General features: G+C 35.8%; 1 protein-coding gene across 1 annotated transcript in view; it reads right to left on the reverse strand.

Annotated features, from left to right (window-relative positions):
* LOC121725342 (calexcitin-2) overlaps positions 1–10,310 on the reverse strand; it is a 51,830-nt gene extending 41,520 nt beyond the window's left edge. Inside the window, exon 1 of the mRNA XM_042112235.1 lies at positions 10,293–10,310. The gene's annotated coding sequence lies outside the window, so the exon portion shown is untranslated. The remainder of the gene's footprint in view (positions 1–10,292) is intronic.
* Between the last annotated feature and the right edge of the window lie 9,827 nt (positions 10,311–20,137).

Raw genomic sequence — 20,137 nt, forward strand, 5'->3', positions numbered from 1 at the left:
TGGATGAAATAATTACTTGATATATATTATGGCAAAGCAACGTTTGCCGGGACAGCTAGTAATATTATATAATATGCTGTCAAGGACAAAGACTACGATAAAGGAAATCTCGTGAAAAAAGCCCATTTTACCATTTCTGCGTCATAACTTCATAAGTCACATCAAGTCAAGAATAACACTAAATTTAGCATGTTCGGGTTTATTCCTCGCTCGAAATTCATGGGATTCGTAAATCTTACCCCTGCTACGTTATGCGTCGTTGGAAACGGCGCGAGATGCGACGTTGACTTAATGCGCTAATTTACTAAGGCGTAGGCTGAGACAGCTGCAATCATTTTACGGTTCAAGATAAAGATTCATAGATCTATATTATCCATACTAATAATATAGTAAATGCGTAGCTTTCAGTCATCACGCTTAAAAAGCTGAAGTATGTATAAACTAGCTGATGAAAATCGGAGTGGATATTAAAATTCAGCTTAGTTTCAGTGACAGTAGAAATTTCAGAATCTTGATGATTAGGAGGAATAAACTAATCTTTTATACAGCTATTCTCAAAAACTTGCTTGGTTAGTGCCTATGTTTGCTATGTAAACAAGCATTGCTTACCTAAAAGAACTGAAAAGCCTTTCAAACAACCCGCTCGATATTAATTTGATGAGAAAAATGTGTTCAAAACAAAATAAAAGAAATCCTTCGTCAGACCTCTATCGGTGAATCGCACGGAATGGGTCTGTTTACCTTTTTTATCTTTGTTCCTCAGATAAACAAAATCGTACGAAAGAAATTCTGAAAAACCTCTGTTTTTTGTTTTCGGAAGTTTGGTCAATGAAATAAAAAAGTATTGCCTCGAATCTCTCGAATTGTTTAAAATTCTTTTGCTAATGATCTTACTTAGTTTGGTGGTGTTACAGATAGATAGAACGTAGATAGAAAATAAATATTATTTGATAAGGTATTAAAGGGAATCGGCTTCAACGATTTTCATGAAATTAAGTATATAGGGGGTTTCGGGGGCGATAAATCGATCTAGCTAGGAATCATTTTTAGAAAATGTCATTTTATTCGTGTTTTATCGAATACCGAGCAAAGCTCGGTCGAATAGCTAGTGATAATTTATGTAACAAAACATAACATTATCATCGAATATTACGCCTAATTAGCCATATTATCACACATAATGTTGCTAGTGTCGGTCGAGTTGGGGTGAAACCAATGTGTGTTATCGATTCAAACAATAGGGGTGTTTTCGAATTGCCCGTCTGATAATATTGGAACGCTTATCTCCAACTATTGGCGACATCCTACTAATATTATAAAGGCGAAAGTTTGTTTGGATGTATGGATGTATGGATGTTTGTTACTCTTTCAACCAAAAACTACTGAACGGATTTTAATGAAACTTTACAATTATATTATATATACCATAGGGTATTATTATATTCACAAAAGTGGTAATCTGATGAAGGATCCATAAGTAATCGATGGAACTCCTCAAAATTTATAGGGAAACATATTGTGGTGACTTCGGTTTCGTGAGAAGTATTCTGAGCATATACTACCAATAAGTAAGATTTTGCACCAAGGTACCTACCTGGTATACCGTGGTTCGGAAGGTGCTGAGAGAACTCCTGATTCTTTATAGAAACAAATTTGGGAGTTTCGGCGTTGTTTTAAGAATGGAAAGCATATGCTACTATGCAATTTACATTCATCATCACTACCATATTATACCATGCATCGTCCAATGGTTATGAGCCTATCATGACCCTGTTATTGGTACTCTTCATAGTCTTTTAGATCGAGACTCAAGTTTGTCGAGCGATAATTAAAAAAAATCTATACTTAATATTATAAACCTCAAGAGTATGTTTGCTTGAACGCGCTAATCTCAGGAACTACAGGTCCGATTTAAAAACTTATTTCAGTGTTAGATAGCTCATTTATCGAGGCGATTCGCGAGCGGCGAAGGCTATAGGCTATATATTATCACGCTAAGACTAATACGACTGAAGAAACTCAGGAAAATGTGGGAAAATCGGGGGAAATATTAGAAAGGGTTTATGTCACGAACTACTGGAGCAATTTTTATAGCAATATTTGGCACAGATATAGAGTAGACCACGTGAAGAGAGTATACATAGCTATTTGTATGGGTAATAGTACGGTTTCTGTAAAATTACTAATTTACGCGGGCGAAGCCGCGCGGGACATCTAGTATTAAATAAAACAATCATGACCGAACCCAAAGTCTGTATGAACCCCTCTACACGTTGGGATACAAATTATAATGGACAACCATTATAATTGTTAAGCTGTTTATGGCATGTGCATGTCGATCATGGAATTTTCTCTTTTCTCAATGGCATTAAGTTTACCGTGTTAAAATTATAGAGTTTATGAGTTTAGAGAAAAGATGTAAATGTAAGGTTCAAGAACTATAAATGCATTTGCAATAGATATTATTTAAATTATCATACAGTAAAGCACGGAACTCTTAATATTTAAGCTTCGAACAAACTGTGCACCGATTAAAAAATTCAAATATCCATTTTAGAATGTTTAAAAATAGTATTTTATTTGGAATTTAATAAGAGTTAATTAAATCGCCCATCAGGATTGAAAACTGGAAGAGTTCTAATTAAATTGTTTAGTGACTTCATTAACTGGCTGGCCGGTAATGAAAAAGATTAATGACGTCGAGGAAAAAATGTTACGAGACTTTTATAGACCTTTATTTAGTTCCTAGACTTTGTATTAGTCTTATGACTCGAACCGACCTAGAATCCGCCATAGAATGTAAGAATATGGAAAAAATAAGACATAAAATATCCACTACGGATATTATTTTTTTATGAAATAAGGGGGCAAATGAGTCACCTAATGGAAAGCAACTTCCGTCGCCCATGGACACTTGCAGCATCAAAAAAGCTGCAGGTGCGTTGCCGGCCTTTTAAGAGGGAATAGGGTAATAGGGAGGGTAGGGGAGGAAATATGGGAGGGTAGGGAAGGGAAAAGGGTAGGGGATTGGGCCTCCGGTAAACTCACTCACTCGGCGAAGCACAGCGCAAGCGCTGTTTCACGTCGGTTTTCTGTGAGCTCGTGGTATTTCTCCGGTCGAGCCGGCCCATTCGTGCCGAAGCATCGTCAATGATCACGCTTATGATGATCTACTGCTTATTTAATAGCGGGTATATAATATTCATCATTCCAATCTGGATTGCTGAATCGCTAGATTGTTATCGGCAGGGCTTATATATTTTATGAGTATAGGCCAGTTTAATTTTGCCGCCCCTATGACGAACTATATCCTCTAACATTTGCCTCTAACCCTAAGACGCCATGATAGGACGCTGCCGCCTATAGGCCATGGCCTACACTGCTTATACATAAATCCAGAGCTGGCTATTGGATTACGAAAATTGGAAAAAAAATCCAGCGCTATATTAGATCACTGGAATGGAATAATGTAAACCGAACATAAAGATAAGCTTAGGCAGAAAAAAATTAATGGTTTTTTGTGCTCGTACTTCCAAAATATCTATAATACTGCATCTCTATCTATATACTGCACATTAACAATCTTAACTTTCGCAGTATGTTTTTACTTTTTTATTTTACAGCTCTTTTCTTATCCATAAAAAGGAATGCTATCTCATAATATGATGGATCACATAAAAACTAGTCATAAAAATTCCTTTCAAAGCCTTTGAATACAAAAATTACTAGGTGAAGAATTTATTGCTCATCCCAAGAACGTAATATTTTTTCATAAAAAACTATAATATATCCATGACAGGATCTGCGTCTTTTCTTCTTTACTTTTTTAATAATGTGAACTGACCCTTGACTGACCCTATAAGATAAAGTGTGAGTAAGTATAGGCCTGTAGGTCTACCAGAATCTGATGACAAAAAGTGAGAAAATAAATTGACTCTAGCAATACCGGTGAATTGGAATAAAATGTTTTGATCCTTTTTAGGGTTCCGTAGCCAAATGGCAAAATACAGCACCCTTATAGATTCGTCATGTCTGTCTGTCTGTCTGTCTGTCTGTCCGTCCGTATGTCACAGCCACTTTTCTCCGAAACTATAAGAGCTATAATGTTGAAACTTGGTAAGTAGATGTAATCTGTGAACCGCATTAAGATTTTGATACAAAAATGAAAAAAATATTAAAAACTTTAGGGGTCCCCATAGGTACAACTGAAACAAAAAAAAATTTTTTTTTCGTCTAACCTATGCGTGTGAGGTATCTTTGAATAGGTCTTCAAAATTCATATTGAGGTTTTTAATATCACTTTTTTCTAACCTCGATAATTTGCGAGAGAGACTCTTCCAAAGTGGTAAAATGTGTGTCCCCCCCCTCTAACAATTAAAGTACTTACATGATAAATCTAAAAAAAATATATGATGTACATTACTATAAAAACTACCAACGAAAATTGGTTTGAACGAGATCTAGCAAGATTTTTTTTTATACGTCATAAATAGTAAACCTTAATTTAACTATAATTAAATCAACTGAAATATAAAAATAAATCAAAAACATTTTAATTTCAAAAAGATAAACCTTTTTGCTGCTGCGGAACCCTCCATGGGCGAGTCCAACTCGCATTTGGCCGGTTTTTTATTTTTATAGCGGCTGATTATGTGTGTTAAACATGCAAATATAAAAATGTATCCAATAATAAAGGATATTTTTTGAAAAAATACTAGACCGTACAGATAAATAAAAATTGAGCCATGAAAAAAAATTACAACGCCATTATGACCAGACTGCGACACTTACTATGAGGTTGGTCGTTACGCTTATTTATGTACAATAAATGAAAATAAAACTCGCGCTGAGACTCTGTTGGACTATTATTGTCCATTTTATAGTTCAACGAACATAAAATAACATTGTCCGCACTCCACCATATGTGTAATATCGCCTCGACCAGCTGGTTTTCATGTGCGTTTCGCTGCTTTTCGTATATTAAGATAATATTTCCCAATATGACGCTTTGTTCGAGAGAATTTTAACCAAATTACTAAAGTCCACGAAAAAAAATAGGCTACCTAATATAGGACCTATGTCTTATTTATTGCATTGCAATTTGCAACATATTGTATCTTTCTGTGCAGTCTTGAATGCATCTCATTGCATCGACGCGACATGTTGCAATCAACGATGTCAATACAATGTAAACTAATTCTGAGTCTCTTTTTTAAAAATAATCCAAGAAGAAAAACCACAGCGAATGCATATTTCATTTGGCATGTGGAAATATCAGCGAAGACAGCTCGCATGCCGTCAGGGATTTCGTTTTCAGGGAAATGAAAAAGTTTTCAACATTCTAAGCTGGAGGCACAGCGCCTGTCAAAACAATGAAAGCCGGTGGCACAGTATAACAATAATATTGCTGTACTGTGGCCGGTGGTCATTCTGTATTTGAAAAACGAATTAGAAATATTTTGTTTTCTTTTTGTTTTTGAAAATTGAATATCTTATTCAAATACGTGTTTTATTTTTATTTAGGAAAATATTATTATAAATTCGAATTACATAGTTCGAAAATTTAAAAATTTTGCTGTTTTCTTTCTCAAGTGTAGGTATATTAAGTACGGTACATTATTTGGCACGGCTTCGGGTTGATTCAGACGGCAACGCGACGCGTAGATGCATTTCTAAATTTGTATGGATTTGACAGATTTCAATTGCGTCAGACGTCTTGCGAATCTGTCAAATCCATACTAATTTAGAAATGCATCTACGCGTCACGTTGTGGTCTGAATTGACCCTTAGAGCCAGTCCACACGGCGCGTTGCGTCAGCGTTGCGTCGACGCAGTGCTGCCGTTTGACGCATAGCCGGCCACACGGGCGCTACGTCATCGCAGCGTTATTACGAAGCATTCTAAGGGTTGATTCAGACCGCAACGCGACGCGTAGATGCATTTCTAAATTTGTATGGATTTGACAGATTTCAATTGCGTCAGACGTCTTGCGAATCTGTCAAATCCATACTAATTTATAAATGCATCTACGCGTCGCGTTGCGGTCTGAATCAACCCTTAACGTCAACACCCCCTCCCGCTTCGTCTCGGTGGCTGCTGTCTGTCATGTGTAGGTTGCGACGACGCAGCGCACCGTGTAAACGCATTGGTTATTTGTATGTAAAACAACGCAACGACGGCACTGCGTCGACGCAACGCTGACGCAACGCGCCGTGTGGACTGGCTCTTAGGGCCTAAATGGCTTTAGGGAGTTGAGCTGTATATCCACGTACCGCTTCACGTTGCAAGGTGCGCTGACGTTACCTTAATTTAGAATGTTAAGCCTCTAGTACATTATCCAATTTGCAGGCACTTTGTGATACAACTGGTACAATTGAATGTAATCGCCTTTATATTTTCATTGAGTACTAGGACTCACAATCGCCGGTAAAGACTGCAATTATTACTATGCTACGTAACTATTTGTAGTAAATAACATGTAGATTGTAGACAACTGTTAAAATCTTACCTCGTCTTCAAATGGATTTTGACCTCGACATTTTTTATTAGTACCTGCGTGGTGGGGCAGAGGGCCTTGATAGTATTCCTGTGCGTCAACAAGATAGCGGTTTTTTGAGAATAAACAGCAACGCGTTGTTACTATTCCTGGGCAATAAATGGCATTTTTTTTAATACTTTTTTGAGTGTGTTTACAGATTTTTTCGTTCCATTCGGGTATCCCTTGACACCTCTCAGGTTTTATTTATTTTTAGATGTAGTAGATTCTATCCGTTTATCGCGAAGACACTGATATTTTTCGGGATGTTATTCCCTCGAAATACTGCGAAATCATCAAAATGGTTGCACTGTTTTAACATGAAGAGCTTTAAATGCTATAATACATACATACAGAAAGATAGAAGTTCTTTCGCATTGATCTTTTACGAGCTTTTGCCCGCGGCTTCATTCGCGTTAAGAAGTATTATTATATACAAACTTTCATCCCCTATTTTAACCAATTGGGGTTGGAATTTATCAAAATCCTTTCTTAGCGGATGGCTTCGTAATAATATCTACCTGCATGTAAAATTTTAGCCCGATCCGTCCAGTGGTTTGAGCTGTGCGTTGGTAGATCACCATGTCAGTCAGCACCTTTGAGTTTTATATAATATATAGATAGATAGATTATGAATTTAATCGTACCACTCTTATATCATAATACTCTAAACTAAACCATCCAACAATAAAGTCCTTAAAGCTTTTGAAATTGGATCTTAAATCCTAAACTTCTAAAGACGGCTATCAGGCTCAGACTGAAATCTTGAAACCTATATTATACTTTAAACTTCTCTTTTATTCATAATTTTGTACTCAATTCTGCGAATTTAATCATGATATTTTCGTTAACTTTACTGTCAAAGCTAGATTCAACATAGGGGATAAGTTCCGAAATATCAACCATAGTGTACTGATCGACGTTTAGGAGTGTAGTTTCAATGGCCGCTAAAATTCTTGAGGAAGCTCAGGTAAGTAACAATTTGAAAAATGACGTTTTTTGCCGAGGTTTTAGGACCGGGAAAACGATTTGAAATAAAAAATGTGGATCCTATGTAAAGCTAGATATATTAGCCTGATAATAAAGTATTAGTAATTACAAGGTTACTTCAAATTATGAGGGCAAAAATGAGTAATTGCTTTTAAGTATATTAAATGTTAGTTACCCGGTTCATCCACTCATGTCTATAATTATGATGATGAAAATGATACATTACAAGGATGACATTGACAATTAACATCACTAAATGGCGGCGTGATTGTAGCCACGCACCAAAACAACCTTATACGACTGACCAGCTTACATTACACTCCAAGTAATTTATTAGAAGCAGCTCTTTTAGAACGGGACCAAAAGAGATTGCATCTTAGTATCTCAAAGGGGTATCTTCACTTTGATAGTGAAATAGTCCCTAATGAGCTTAGTATATGCCTCGAGGGTGTTCAAGAAAACATTGTAATTAAACTAACAACAGCTTTATATTATAGTTATATACTGTGTAGGTTTTCTGGGTCTCTGGGAACGTAACGCGTAGATAATAAAAACTAAGGAAGAGTAAATGTGTCAAAAAAATTGTCCACGATCCACAAAATGTGACCCGAATACATGCATACTTTATGCATACTGCAGTTATAGTCGGTACACAATTTTTAAACTTTCGCGTTGCATTATAATTAAACTTTTTAATCGGAACTTAACGAGTAAAAGTAAAAGAAAAAGTAAAAGAGTCCCCTCCTGACCACGGCCGTTGCAACACGGCCGAAACGTCGAGAAAAAGTATGTACTCGTAGTAGCATTACTACTTAAGTAAGTTGCGTTAAGTCCCGATTAAAAAGTTTAAAGGTACACAATTTTGTCTAAATGTAGATGTGACAATTAAGGACGCTATCACAAAAATTATGTCAAAAATTAGCAGGTCAGTACGAATATCGACGTTAAAGACATTAAAATAACATTCAATATCAGCGCGCCTTGTACAGTGGCGGTTACGACGCTCGCCGCTTTCTTGATAGGGCGAAAATGTATGAAGAAATTTGAGAGCGTTTATTATTTTTCTTATGAATGGAAATGTTACTAATTTATATATAAAATATTTAGCTATTCGTATAGGGGACTAAATAAGCAACAATTTTTTTGTATATTCATTTTCCTTAGTTCAGTGTATTTAGCTATAATGGTACCTAATCAAACCCCATTTTTTAAATATTGTATGCGGCTATGAAATTTTTATAGTATAGACGTGGAGATGAATATATTATCTTTCATTTGAAACCAAAATATCTTTGCAGTGTGACTCCTAATTCTTTAAAATGGTACCTGAAAATCGCTGATATTTGTGAAAAATGTGCTAGCGTCCTTAATGGCAACAGCTTTATTTCGTTGATTTGAGTGTATGACGTATGAGTTTCGTTGCTATTGCCGTGTGTGCGAAAAGGAACCAAATCAAAACGGTTGAAGCATTTACGGGAGTTAAGTTTCCTTAGTTTTTATTATTCGTAGTTTGTAATGCATTTCTAAATTATATAATACTAGATGACACCCGCTCCGTTGCACCAAAATTACGTATCGCGTGAGAACCGTACATTTTTCGGAATCAAAAGTATCCTATGACCTATCCCGGGACTCAAAGTATCACCATACCAAATTTCAGCAAAATCGGTTTAACGATTTGCGCGTGAAGATGTAATAGACAGACAAACACACTTTCACATTTATTATATTTGTATGGATATCCATTTCTGAACAATGTTGCGTGCAACACTGTTGTTTATAAAAACCTGCGCGAAGGTACCATATCGGTTCCATGCGCATCTGTATTGTATAAGAAGGGCTTGTAATATTACATAATAAAAAACTTTCGTCAATATTATTCAGTGCTGTAATTACTTTACTCATTTAAAACCTAGAAAAACAAGAATTTAAGATTTAACGATAAAGAAAATGAGTTTTGAGTTACAAAAATTTGACACTGCAAGTTTTGTCTTTACATAATTTAATCTCTAGTACAAACCACGATTCACATAGTATGTATATAGTATTGAATATCAAAATTCAAATTCAAATTTTTAAAAAATTGTATGATATGTACCTTGTTAATAGTAACAAGGTACAATTTATGAGGCTATAACAAGGTATAAATCATATTTTTATACAAGTACCTATAATGTAGTTATAGAACTACATTATACTTGTAAAAATATGATTTCACTAAAAACGAAATAGTCGATATATTTATTGTTATAAAAAGGTTTTTTAAGCTTTTAAAACTTATTGTATGTACTTATTGTGTCCTTTCCTTGAACATTTATAAAGCCAAGTAACAAGAAAGCTTAACAGGCCCTTAAAAAGTCCCTAACCAGATACACCATAACTTTTTTAATTTACAAGTATATTGTAAGCAATCTCAACGCGGATGAAACTTCGAAATTGTGCACGAACTTTGTAATGCGCGAAGAAATAAGTTTCCGAGTTCATCACTTTTAAAACGGATGCTCTTTGTGGATTTAAAAACTTTAAATATTTTAAAGTATTTAAACTTCGAGTTTCAACATCAAGTTTATAATATCTACCTCTACTTAGAGTGTTTTTGAATAATTTCGAATTTAAAAAGTATTTAAAATTCACTTTAAAAATGGTACGTTCCTTTTTTAAATAAAATTACGTCTTGTAAAATACTGGCAGGTATGATTTTTAAGGTGCAAACGTTTGTCACGTATTTAAAAATTAAAAAAAAAGCGTGAGCCAAGTTTTGACTTACCTCGGAGGCGGTCTACGTTGCCGGGAGCACTGAGTAGAATGCCGCGCGGACCAGCCTTACTGCGGGACCTCCAACCCAATCAGAGCTGTTTCACCCTGGATTCTATACAAAAGTGACCCTTATGACTTCCAAATAAAGATTTTATTAGAGGTAAAATAAGTGTGTACGAGTGAACTTGAATCGTTTAAATTGATCGTCGGTTTCTGACTATATTTTTATCATTTACATAGACAAAAGTTATATAACCTTTCATCTCGGAAGGAATGAGTAAATTTAGAAGGCAAACTTTAGTCATATATCACCTAGAATTATCTTATTACGTTTTTATGTGAAGTTTTGTTTGCTCTTACAGGGTTATTGTTTTTTGCTATTTTTGTAGTAATATATATTCTGTGGTATGGAATGGATTTTTTTCTCATGAGGAATATATTTGACCGTTGCAGTCAATATAAGGCTTATAGTTCTATACTGATGCTCGCAAATACGTTGTGCCAAAATTCGTTTATTGCGTGGGAACCTTACATTTTACATTAGCTTTACTCTGCATCCTCTATCGGTTGTGTCATGGAGAGTGCTCTGAGGAATTGCTCGGACTTCGGAATCATACCTCCTGCAACTTTTCGCCATCGCCCCACGCGAAAAATATACCATCCTGATGAGGATGGATGAAGGTGATGACCTTCATGAGTGGCAGTCTTCCATCGTTCGTTTTTCGCGTAACTTTCTACCGCGCACTGTAAAGCTCTAGAACGAACTGTCACCAGCAGTATTTCCGGACCTATACGACCTGCAAACCTTCAAGAAGAGAGCGTATTCCCTCTTATAAGCCCGGTAATGCACCTGCAGCTCTTCGGATGTTGCGAGTGTCCATGGGCGACGGTAGTTGCTTTCCATCAGGTGACCCGTTCGCTCGTTTGCCCCCCTTATTTCATAAAAAATACCGGGATGACAAGTATTAATAATCTATGTCCTTTCGTGAAAGGACATAGATTATTAATACTTGTCATGTGTCTCTATTTCAAATGGCAGAAAAATCGGTTCAGTGGTTTGAGCATGAAGAGACAACAGACAGACACATCATCGCATTATTGTAATGGGTTTTTCTTGGTTCAGTACCAATACTAAAATGTATGTGTGTTACTATTTACTGTAACTTTACAGTATGTACTAACATATTTTAGCCTCACACTTTTAAAAAAAATCATTGTAGAAATCATCAATCCTTATCTCTTCGTCGAGTGTCAAATTGCAATAAAAATGTATTAGACAAGTTTAAAGAAATATAGAGATTTTCAGCATACAGTCCTCCGTGTGGTATTCCACACTGGACTAACTTACTTGAGCCCTTTTTTACACTCCGAAGAAGAGAATTTTGAAAAAGTCTCTTATAAGAGTTACATAATGAGAGAAACGAAAATTAAATTTTCTAATTTTAAGGTTTTGGTCTGTGCCAATAAGGTATTGATGCGTTGATCAGCTTTGAGCTAATATATACATTGGATATTTACAAAATAAGATATTTACAAAACAAAACGAGCCTTCAGCTATTTCGCTGTGATTGAGTAACAGAGATTCATCCATCCAAACTTCTGCAGCCTCTCGACAGCCAATCGAATAAAAAACTTACAAATTGTACCCCATCCGGCCAGTCACATTCATCTTTCATATACTTTATTGCATTTCCGAAATAAATGTGCCAATATGGAATGGCAAAAAGATTGCTTTATTATATTGTCAGTTATAGGAAAGCTTGCGTTAAGATGACCAAGATAATTTCCAAATTCACAATATTCTAATGTGTACAACTATTGTAATATGTAGTTTGGTATAATATAAAGGAGATTTTAGTAAATGCTACAAATATTAAAGGTATTTGTTATCTATATACTTAAGTAAAAATGAATTTTAAATTTTATTATTCTCTCCATAACACGCCTAAACCGATTTGGCTAATTTTAGGTTTATATTAGGTGAAAAGTCATACGAATTTCGTCGGGTCAGCTAGTTGTAGATATAATAATAATTTAAATAGTATGGAATATAAAAAAAACTGCCAAAATTTCTTTCGTCGTGATCGAGTAAAAAGTACATTTTGACCTATTTCGAAATCGTCTTTTTCCCCAACTAACTAAAGCATAATTATCTGAAGTACCCCATTACCCAAGATTATTGTGAACAAAGTAAAATGGAATATTAATGATCACTATTAAATACCATAATTACATTTCCCATGGAATATAGGTCAGGTCGTTGCGTACCAGAATGTTCAAGAGACAATTATTAAGGGATTTTATATGAAACTAGATATTGCGCGCGAATTTTTGCACGTGAAAGAAAAATAAGGAAAACACTAATTTTTTGGAGTGAAAAGTTGTGTGATACGATGTCGTCGACCCTATTTCTATAACAAATATTATCGAAAGGAGAAGGGGCATTTTTGTATGGAACCCGTACCCAAGCTGAACCCCCACATCCACACATATCAATTGAAAGGGCTTCAAAAGGTGAAACCTTTATTGTGTACATACAATAAAATTTTCAAATTTTTAAGCCCTTTCATGTCTCAGAGCTCTACACTGGTGGGTACGATAATATTATATCCCTCCATCTTTGTCTAGTTATTACAGAGCTTATTCAAAGCAGACATATTAATATTGCAGTTTAGTCCAGTAGGGTCAAAAGAAATTAATAATTCATAGGCAGAAGGTGGACCAGCGTAATTTGGTAGCGTTATATCAAACTCAGCTGAGAACTCAACATTTACACAGGCCGACTCAATGACGTAGCTCGGTATTATTTTCAAGTAAGATTCGACTAGCTCCTGTGAAAATAACACAAAATAATTGTAACTATAAAATGTGGTTCATTATTCATAGAAGTCTATATGACTATAGTCATTCAATAGAATACATAATAATATATTAATTATGCACTAATCAGTAATTAAAAATATATATTTTTCCCCCGATTTAAATTCCAATGGCATCGGTCAAAGTTTCCTTTCAAAGAGAATATTACTTTGATTGAATTAATTGGAACCAATTAGTTTTTTTATTCATAGGAACCAATAGAGCAAATAATTTTTTCTGCATTTTTTTCGAACAACTTAATAAAGTAAATTGACTCATTGTGACGGAAAGTTTTCAGATACGAGCAATTGCAATATTTAATGTTACAAGCAAGTTATTGATGTAACGATTGCAAATTTAACTGTCGTATTCAGGTAATGAATTTAATATAGGTTTTAACTTGTCTATTTCCAGCGTCTTTTTTATATAATTAGGGGCAAAGGAGCAAACGGATCACCTGATAGAAAGCAACTACCGTAGCGCATGGACACTCGTAACATCAAAAGAATTGCAAGTGCTTTGCCGGCTCTAACAGGGAATACGCACTCTCCTTGACGGCTTGCAGGTCGTCATGGTCCGAAAATACAGCTCGCTACAGTTCATTCTTATAGGGATGGAAGTATAGCAGATATATTATATTCATTAGCCCAAACTGCATTTTTACTAAACAAAATGATAATATCTTAATGGTTAATGAGGTTAGTTTTGTACTAGTATCAAATCCTACCTAGAAATTTCGTTGGAAAGACGCATTGTGGTTAGAGTTTTACATTTTATTAGGCATATTACGTATGCGGTCGAGACCTCACATGACGGTCGCTATTCAATTCTCTCAGCGTCACGACGAGGGGACCTTCTAATAGCCATCTTTATTGCCAACCGGCATCAAACGGTTTATAAGATCCTACCCTTAAGTTATTCTCACTCTTATAAAATGAATTATAAGAGGTTAAAGATTAATGGTACTGGTAATTGTAATAAAAATACAATCGTATTCCCTCCCTCCTCGTCAGAGCCAGTCAACACGGCGCGTTGCTTCAGCGTTGCGTCGACGCAGTGCTGCCGTTTGCTGGCCACACGGGCGCTGCGTCATCGCAGCGTTATTACGAAGCAGTCTTAGCGCCAACACTCCCTCCCGTTTCCTCTCAGGGGCTGCTGTCCGTCACGTGTTCGTTGCGACGACGCAGCGTGCCGTGTGAACGCCTTGGTTATTTGCATGTAAAACGCAACGGCAGCGCTGCGTTGACGCAACTCTGACGCAACACGCCGTGTTGATTGGCTCTGACGAGGCAATACGATTGCATTTTTATATTAACCATTCAAAATTGGAACAGGAAGCCCATCACCGCGGGGTGTCCGGGTGGTTAGGTTAGGTTAGATTAGGTTAATGTCAAAATCCGTGCAGCGCCACGATCTCGTGGCAGTGCTAGGCGGGGATCCTCGCTCCCGGGCACGGTGCGCTGCTCGAGAGCGATGAGGCCTGGCAGGCGGCAGTCTCTTTCTGCGAAATTGTTATGTCGCAGAAAGAGGCCACGGAGCGGGACAGAGAGGACGATCCCACCTGTCTGCCGCTCCGCCGGCGTAAGACGGGAGTGCGGAGGCGACGCTATGCGAATCTCCTAAGTCTCGTCTATTTACTATTTATTAACAATATTATTGACTATTGTATAGAAAATTTAATAAAATATATTACTTAGACATTTTTTTTAATATATTTTTCATGGGTCGAAAGTACCCAAATTTGAGATTTTTCGAATCTTTAAAAATATTAACTTTATCGTGAAAAGTCATAGGACCTTTTTATTGGTATTTCAATAAAGAAAAAAAAATTGTCCGGTTGGAAAACAACAATTCCTTGCAATTGCTTAAACAATGTTTGTTTAAACAATATTATGATACCGGGTTGCGCCATGGCAACATGCATTTATATCATCGGGAGCGCAATCATCAATCATCAATCGGAGGATCGCATAAAAAAATTGAGGTGGAATAGTTTCCGGTACTCATGCGCCGACTCGTGCTGCACTAATTGATCAAATGGCGTAGGTCTGTTAGGTCTGTCGTAGGCCTATAAATAAATTTCTTCGATGGTCCTTTGTTTACGACTTACTTAGTATAAAATTGTACGCAAAATCGAAAATGGTAAAAAAATAATGAGAATTAAAAACTTATTCAGCCTGAAACATTTTTGGCTCAATTTAAATATATTTTGTCACCCAAGCTGTATTTAAGTGTGCCCTATTAAAATCTACCCAAGGTCTGCCTATTCATACTAAAACATTTTTCCCTATTATGGGACTATGTTAAATAGTGCATCTTAATTAAAATTCACGGTTCAGTTTTCACGTCTTTTACTGTGAACGAATAATCATAATAACTGCTTAAATAAAGATAAGGACTACATATAGAACACAATGTTACAAACACAAAAATCACATTTTCAATGCATTTATTTTACAGGAAGTGGAAATTTTATCCATACTAATATTATAAATATGAAAATATGTCTGCCTGTCTGTCTGTTTGTTATCCCTTCACGCCAAAACCACTAAACCGGTTTTATTTAAATTTGATATGGAAAAACTTTGTGTCCTGGGAAAAGACATAGAATACGTTTTATCCCGGAAAAAGTACGGTTTTCTACTAGTAGTAGGTACATCAAATAAGTAGATGGTTGCGGATTTAAGTAGTTAACAGTTATTGTTTTAGAACCGGCAATCTTTTTACCTAAAACTGATTTTGTAGACATAAATATTCTCATTTCAATAGCTAATACGATTTTAGCAAAAATATTATATTTATGAAAATTATTATTTAATTATGAATAATTCAGAAAAACATAATTAGTTCTGAAAATTTTCTTCTTGTTACTGTCTCAGCGCTATATAAGACGTCTAAATAACTATTCCGCCTCGGTGGCTAAATAAGCTGACAGCGAATTTGAATTGCAGAAATAATATGAAACTGAAATTTCGAAGTTTCCATTTTCGTAAGAAAATGTAGTTCTTTAGTAATGGCATTAAAATGATTGTGATAAAACGTGTTTGTGGTAGTAATGTCTTAAATTCTATACTAATATTACAAATGTGAAAGACTGTCAGTCTGTCACCTCTTCATGCCCAAGCTGCTGAACCGATTTTGCTGAAATTTGGAATGGAAATACTTTAAGTCCCGAGAAAGGATATAGGATAATTTTTATCCCTGTAAAAAAAGAAGGTTCCTGCATGAAAGAATTTTGGCGCAACGGAGTTACACACGTCATCTAGTGCAATATAAAATTAAAACAAATTAGAGTTTTCTAATTGGAGTAAACGTAACGTAACTTTCTAATTAAAAAATCAGTACTTTCTGAAGTTGTGTATATCACACTGAATCAATCGTCGATCTCAGAAACTTCGATAGATTCAGGATTGATATTTCAAGTCTAAACAATAGAAGTTGGCCGATTCCTTGACATACACGATAAGCACACAAAACTTTAACAAAATCGGTCCCATCTACGAAGTCTAGCTACGCTTGAGTGCGCGACGTAGCTTAAAGCTACGAATTCGTAGACCTTCGTAGGCTTGCTACGCCAGCGTTCTGTATGCCAAGCGCTTTGGGTTAGCTTTTTATTCATTACTAGAGGCCCGCCCCCGCTTTGCACGGGTATAAAATATATTATATGGGCTATAATATATTTTATACCCGTGCAAAGTGGGGGCGGGTCCCTCTAGTAATGAATAAAAAGCTGTCACTCACTGAAGAAATGATTAAAATTGATTCAGTAGTTTTTAATTATATTCATTACTACCCGTGGCCCGCATTGGTCGGTACCGCCGCAAAAGCTACGTCCCACAATTTTTAAATCTGTAATATCTTCGAAAATATTCATTTAAATCTTATTCTGTAAAGGGCCATATAGATCTATATTAAATCAATAATATATTTAAAGTATTTAATTGAATAAGGATTATAGCCATATTGGTAAAAATCGCTTCGAAAATTAGCCATTATTTGAAGTTAAAAGTAAATGACAAAAAACGTTATAGTGGGATATCCATAAGAGATAGACATATACCATCGCAGAGTTTTCTGTAGACCTTTTCATAGTTTACAATACTTAGTACATTATTTTGATAAATCTCTTAGGGTTCAGCCTGCGTTTGCAATGTAAGCGGAAAAGAATGTAAAATTATTTACGACATCACATTAGAAACCCCAAAATTAACGGTATTTCTCCACTATTTAATGAATGTTATTATACTTCTTCTTCTTTAATCATTCTATCTATGAAAGAAAACCGCATCAAAATTCGTTGCGTAGTTTTAAAGATAAAAGGGACTTTGTTTTATACATGTAGTGATTATAATAGTTCTGATAATGTTCAATTTAACCATATTTACGTACGATACATTACGTATAAATGCGAAAGTGTGTCTGTCTGTTACTCTCAAAACCGCTGAGCCGATTCAGCTGGGTATGTAGATTCTTTGAGTCCCGTGAAAGGACATAGGATACTTTTTATCCCTAAAAAAATATACGGTTCCCGCACGATAAATGAATTTTGGCGCAACCGTAGTCATCTATTAATTTATAATTTACTTGAATTGTCTCAAATGTTTATAATAGGGTAAGAACTTATTTAAATCAATAACTAGCACCTGCTAGTTCTGATTCTATTTCCAGTCTGCATCCATATTCAAGAGTCAGCTAGCCACTAGGTCAAACTAAAGCCCTCGACAGCGAGTAGCATTTAATTAGTAGCTAATGAAATTGCTACTCAGCATGGGAAGAATTGTGTTTCCAGCGAAAAGGTGAACCACTTACACCCCGCTTCACCCTCCTGTTCCACCCTCAGTCATTTCATTCTCAATTATTCGAATAATATGGCCGCCAATTAATATGCGTTTAAATCTTTCGTTTTTGCATTCGTTATTAAAATGAATGACGTCGATGGGGTGGCCGCAATTTCGTAAATTGCTTCGGCACGCGTATACAGAGTGTCCTAGAGTCATATAGCGTATACGCTATTTTTGCATCTGGCGGGAAAATGTGGACCCTAGTGGTGGTAAACATTATCACCACTATTAAGGCCCCACTGGTGAAAAGTTTTGGCATTGTACCATTGGTGGTAATGCCTATACAGAAGTAGCAGTGGCAACAATGTATTGTGGGCTAATGCCAGTTAAAAATGGATTTCGCCTATGGTATGATGGTAACCTTATTCTTCCACAAATTTGGAAAAGACCGACAGCATATTTTCTGTTATTTTGTTGCACCTACAACATTTTTCATGATTCATTATATCTTCATCGAGATATTTCAAGTGATTTAATAATAAGTAGCTGCCTTTGGTAGGCATAGCCTTATCCTTAATATCGACAGCTTTATGGGCCTAGAGGGACATTTATATGCGAGTGCGTGTTCGAATCCCGGAGACAGTGAGCCAGTTGTAGATTATGAGTAGTCGTACGTAATGTGACGTAACGAAGAATCAAATAAGGCTTAGGCTTGCTACACAGTGCACAGTTAATCCATATTTTATATTACAAATGCGAAAGTAATAATACTATCTATCTGTTACTTTATGACGCTTAAACCACGAAAGGGTTGTTTTCTTTTTACATTTGTTAGTTTCTATCCCGAATAAATGCAAATATTCCGCGTAACAAAGTTACAAGCAACATCCTGGAATATAGTAACGTATTTTGTAAACACATATTACAATGTGAAGTTCCACTTTTAATTCAACTCTATAATAATTTTAATATGGTTCTTTTTGTGTAATCAGCCTAAGGCCTGAGTTACTCTAACATGACGTAATTGTTAAGTTCTCTTTATGACATGTCAGACTAGAGCAAAAAGCGTGTCACCCGAAAGGGATTGGAGTTATTTTGTGGCCATTCTGATATTTGAGGTTTGAAATTGTGGCAGATAACGTAACTTTTACTTAAATCTAAGGATTTTTCAACTTAATACTAGCTGTCCCGGCAAACGTTGTTTTGCCATTATAAAGTTTATGTATATTTCACCCATATTATTTATTGAAGTGACTAAATAAGTATGGCACCATGGCAACTTCCATCGCTATCCCTTCGCACAAACAATGGTCGCTGTTAGAATCGAGTTGTAATAATTTACTATTATTTATTTAATAAATGCACTTATCAATATAAAAAGTACCCAGTAGGCGATTCTAAGACCTACTGAATATGCATATAAAATTTGGTAAAAATCAGTAAAGCCGTTTCGGAGGAGTACGGTTACTAACATTGTGACACGAGAATTTTATATATTTTATTTATTTATTTATTAAACAAACTTATCTACTATTACAGGATAACCCAATACAGAAGATATTTATAGGAACTTAAACATTACAACACAAATATGGAAGATAAGACGTAGCCTACCCTTAAATTTGAAATCTTTGCTTTAGGCTGCTGGTCTACTGCATCGGAATCAGTGCATAAGTTCCGTAAGTGCTATCAATAGGGAATATAATTGGGAATATTACAAAGGTCGGAGCATCACTCGGAGCAGAGGGCGCTACTACCACAAACAGAAAATAATAATCTGACCAAATTCCGACATGTTACACACGTCATATCAGATTATTGACAGAAACGTTGTCAAAGGTCGATCAAAACCACTGACCTCCATTATACAAGTACGCTGGACTTACGATACCCTTTGAAATGTCTGCTGGTTATTGTGCCTATGTGAAATGACGTTTGAAAGTCTCTATATTGGCGCTGATAGCAGGAGTGGGAGTGCTTGGAACTAATACTAGTTTCTACAACTAATAGCGATTAAGCGGCCATTTGCAAGTTACGTCAGATTAAGTTCTCTTCCTCCGCATTGGGGGCGCTGATTCCGTTTCAAATAGGCACAAAAAGGTGGGTATCATATTATGTCCAGCGTACTTGTATAATGGAGGTCAGTGATCAAAACATTTCGTTTACTGTCTATACTCTATGCTAATGCCGCCTCTAGCATAAAAACATTGCAGTA

Source organism: Aricia agestis, chromosome 3 (genome assembly GCF_905147365.1).
Source record: "Aricia agestis chromosome 3, ilAriAges1.1, whole genome shotgun sequence".
Lineage (NCBI taxonomy): Eukaryota > Metazoa > Arthropoda > Insecta > Lepidoptera > Lycaenidae > Aricia > Aricia agestis.